The sequence below is a fragment of the Echeneis naucrates genome, chromosome 17 (genome assembly GCF_900963305.1).
Source record: "Echeneis naucrates chromosome 17, fEcheNa1.1, whole genome shotgun sequence".
In the NCBI taxonomy this organism is placed as follows: Eukaryota; Metazoa; Chordata; class Actinopteri; order Carangiformes; family Echeneidae; genus Echeneis; species Echeneis naucrates.
The window spans coordinates 2,110,424-2,115,523 of record NC_042527.1 but is presented as its reverse complement, the minus strand read 5'-3'; positions in this window follow the sequence as shown (position 1 = coordinate 2,115,523).

Sequence of the window (5,100 nt, the reverse complement as noted above, 5' to 3'; positions counted from 1 at the left end):
AATGATCGATCTCAGGATTTATCAGTATAATTACCAGTATAATTGTCTATCTCAGTATATATATTTATGTCATGGCTGCTTCCTCCATGTTTGACATTTCCTAGTGTGTTCTTGTGTGTCCCCTTATGGTTCTGTCTCTTTTGCTGTCAGCCTCTGTGTCATGTGTTAGACTGCTGGCATGGGTGGATCCATCTCCGCTCTCTGGTTGCTGACACTGCCTCCGTTCCCCTGCATCATATTCCACTCCCAGTCAATGATACTCACCTGCAGCTCATCTACTCATCAAGATGTGGTGTATAAATACTCTAGGTCTTCAACCACTCATTGCCAGATTGTTGTATCTTCCACAGTGGTATAGTAGCTATTAGCCAACAGAATACCCTAACTTGTGCTTGTGGGCTGTTTTTGTTTTTTTTTTAAGTCTCATCTAACCTCTCCTTCCTTGTGTCCCAGGAGCATGGCACTTTGTCTGCCAGCAGAAAGTACACTCTCTACCATCTTCACTGGAGTCAACTGGTGGCTGCCTGGACTTTTCCCTATCACCATGTTTTGAATTTGTTGAAAATAAACTCTTCTTATCTTCCCATCGTCTTGATGCCTTGCTTGGATCCCTTTGTTTGCCCTAAAAATCTCTAACTATATCTTCCTTAACACATTTGACATTACAGCATATGTCCATAATTATCTGTCACAGTATAATTATTTATCTTAATGTCTGTCCAAATATAATTACTTACCTCTGTATCTGTTCCAGTATAATTGTTTATCTCAGTACCTGTCTGAATATAATTATTTACAGTATCTATACTGTCTATCTATATGGTGTTCATATTATACAATAGTCTCCACTACAAAAACCAAGTGATGCAGAAGCACTTCACACACACATCTTTGTTTGTGTCACAAAAGTGGTCACTGACTTTTATATTTCATCTATATCTCTCTGCTGGTCTCAGCTCTCAATTTATGCCTACCTCTATCTGTCAGATACTCTGAAACACTCTTTACGCATCTGTTCTTTACAATACGGCGGATTTACTAATATGTATGGATCGCAGAACAGTCATGCTTTATTTTATAAAGCTATTAACTTTAATGCAAATACATAGTTGCATTAAAGTACATTAATCAGGATAATCATCTGTAAACTTCAAGCAGTTCGAATGTTAATGATACAAAAAAAAACAAAACAAATACGTGAATAAAATCGACTGAATAAATTCCAATAACTGTGATGACGTCATTCAGCAACATTTAGGACAGCCAATAGCAACTTTCCTCACTGAGGAGTTGCTCTAATCCTGATTTATCCTACTTTTATGTAATATGATGGAGTGGTTGTGCTGTGACTGTGTTGTATGTCTTGGACCTGGTTTTTCCACCAGTGGCAATTATTTTGTCTTTTGACATGTATCTGAAAGACAAGGTCACAGCGAGATGACAACCCAGATGCACACAAAAGCACATGCACGCAGTCACGCACACACTAACACACACACACAAACACACATCCCCAATGTGTCACCAAGGGCACAACCCCCGCCCCAGAGGGTTAAGAGATTAAAAAATATCAGATTAATAATGAATAATAATAGTATGTATATATATGTTATATATATTTTACCTGTGAATATTGTTATTGGACGTTACTTTACAATGACATAAATGAATGTGACCAGGCCATTTATTCATTCCCCACATGTACAAGTGCTTACATAGTACATAATACATGTACTTAATTATGCTTGCAAGGCTGTTCTTGCCCTCCTTTACTTCAACTTTTGTACATTCACTTGTTTACACGTTTTCTAAAAGAGCTTCTTTCAGTAATTTATTCAGTATGTCTGTTTGTGGATAAAAAGAATTCTGAAATATAAAGACTTAGGTGAAATGTGAATGCAATGCAAAATTCCAGCTCTTTAATATCTATAATTAATAAAAAATATTATCAGATGTTATCAGGTATTAGAAATACAATGATAAATAGAACACAGGGGTTAAATGTCAACATTTACATCTAATGTCTTCAACATGTCATCAATGTTTTTCGTAGGGCTCGTGAAAACTTTACGTAGCATAGAAAACTTCAGAAGAAATGAGGAGGCGAATCTTACCTGCTGATGAATTCGTGATGTATCAGCTCGTCTCAGTGGTGTAAGTGTAGTGTATCACTCTCATTCTATTTTCCCTTATATTATCCCCATCTGTCCCCTCTCTCTCTCTCTTTCTCTTTCTCTAACTATACACCTCATTGCTTGTGGGTTACATATTGAGTGTGTGTGTGGGTATCAGCCAATGAGAAAACAGCAGATTTGGTGACATTTCTGACACAAACATATTCACACACGCACATGTGCACACGAGTGAAGAACATCTGTCATTAGTTACCATCTTATCCAACAACATTTTGGTGGATTAATCAGGTTTTAAAATGTTTAGTTTTTTAATTTTTTCTATTTTTGGATGTTGAAACTCGACAGGATAATGTCCTCCGCACATGTGTCTTTCTATGAGTGTGTTCTAAGTGGATATTACATAGTTCTGATTTCATGTGTAACGCAATGTAATACTTTTGTTTCAAATGTAGTGCAGACGTGCTGCTATTTGTAATGTCATGCTGATTTGTTGATTCAAAATCTTTTACAGATAATAGATTCAGAATCTTATGTGGAGGGACCACATCAGCTGTTTCACTACTCTGGTTTCCAGCTCCACTGGAAGAAACCTTGGAGTAACTTTTGACCAGGACATGTCCTTTGTCCCTCACATAAAACAAGTCAGTAGGGCAGCTTTCTTCTACCTGAGAAACATTAGGAAAATCAGAAACATTCTGTCTCAAGAGGATGCAGAAAAACATGCCCATGCTTTTTTAACTTCTAGGCTGGACTACTGTAACTGTGTTGCCTTTATGGCCTAAGTTCGTATATGCTTTAATTTTGAAATGTATTTTATTTTGAAATGGGTTTTCTCCACGGAGGGAGTTGCATGTGTACAATTCGCTTCCTGTTAGTAGTGAAGAAGCTAGCTGAATCAACCTTCCTGTGTTTCTGTGTTCATCCGAACAATTCATGCTGTAAACGCCACAGAAGCAATGTCGTAAGTAGATAATTTCATTTTTGAATATAAATAATTGTTAAAAGAAGGATATATTATTTACATGAAAAAAGGATTTGATTTGTTGTTTTAAAATATTTAATTTATGTAGATTTACAATGTGAAAAGCACATGTTGAAAAGTAAAATGCATTTTTTGTATTTTTATGTTACAGTTTTCACTCTGCTCTGTATGATGGTACAAAAGAGGAACAGTAAACAGCAAAGAAAAGCTCACCGTGCCTCGACTCAATCATTTGCAGAGAAGAGTTTAGCTAGTTGTATAGCTGCAGTTGCTACACTGTAGTGAGGACAACATAGTAACTCATTACTTTCTGGATGTCCAAACAAATCTCTGAAAGGCCTTCAGTTGATTCAGAACGCTGTTGCACGAATATTAACAGGAACTAGGAAAAGAGATCACATCTCTCCTGTTTTAGCTGCTGTTCACTGGCTGTCGTTAAAATTCAGAATAGAATTTAAAATCCTTCTGTTAACATATAACAGATAATGGCCAAGCGCCATCATATCTCAGAGACGTCAAAGTTCCTGATTGTCTTAGTAGGCCATTCTGCTCTCTAGATGGAGGTTTACTTGTGGTTCCTAGAGTCTCAAAGAGTAAATTGTGAGGCAGATCTTTTAGTAATCAGGCTCCTCGAGTCACGTGGGACCAAAGTGCAAGATGGCTGCATGTTAGAGTTTTCCTAAGCCCCATTTACTTAAATCCTGAATAATCTGCCCATTTCTCAGCCTTTTTTCAAATATTTGTTGAAGTATTTCACTACAGTCAAGCGCATGGATGAAAATAGGAGCCGCCGCAAAAATGTCAGACTGTTGGGCTATAAGGAGGGCATGGAAGGTGATAACCTGGTTGCATGTATTGGAAAGGTATTGTCAGAGGATCTGGACATGCACATTGAGAACAATTTTGAAATTGAAAGAGCGCACCACTCTCCCGGATCACGTCCAGATGAGGACCGTCCTCCGAAGATGATAATGATAAGATTTCTGCTTTCAACTGCGAGAGATAAAGTCTTAAAAGCTGTGAGGGTGAATGGAGGCGCAGTGTGGAGTGGATGCAACATTTCCCTGTTTCCGGACATGACCAAAATGCTGGCTGAGAGGAGGAAAACTTTTACACGGGCGAAACAACTACTGCGTGACATCAATGTGAAGTTTCAACTAATCTTTCCAGCAACGCTTTGTTTCGCGTGGAAAGGGAAGAACAGAAAATTTGACATTGCATCAGAGACGGTCAAGTGCATCGAGCAGCAGGCTCCCAATTGAGAATAAACTGTGAAACATCCAACAGCGCAAGGAGAATGAGGGAGGTACGATGGGGCCGGATAACTTTTTGCAGCTCTTTTGGTTTATAGCCTTTTGGGCGAGTTGGATATATATATGACCTAAGTTAAGTTTTGTTTGTTTTATGGACATTGATTTAATGAGAAGAGGATCTTCAGTTGGCTACTGGAGAGGTTCTTGTGTTAATGCCTCCTCCTCTTCTGCGGTGGGAGGGTTTTTGTTGACGTGTTTGGTCCTGTTGGTTAAATTTAAAATTACAAGTATCCTAATAATGCTCAGTGGTACAAAAGATGCAATTTCTGTTTTTGGAATTAGAGGGTCAGACAACACTGGATGATATCTATGCCAATGTTTTATTTCATTTTTGTTTTCTTATGTGAATGCCGCATAGCGCTTATGTTAAGGTAGTCTCCTGGAATATTAATGGCCTTGGAAACCCGGTGAAAAGAAAAAAGGTACTTTTATATCTTAAGCATAAACAAGCTGACATAGCTTTCATTCAAGAATCGCATCTATTGGATGATGAAGCTAAGAAATTTAAAACGGACTGGGTTGGCCATGTTTACTATAGTTCTTTTCCTAGAAAGCGTAATGGAGTTCTTATTTTGATCCATAAGAGGTTGAACTTTTCTATCTTGAAGGAGTGTAGGGACAGTAATGGCAGAATCATTTGTATAGAAACCAACATAAATGGAGGGGAAAT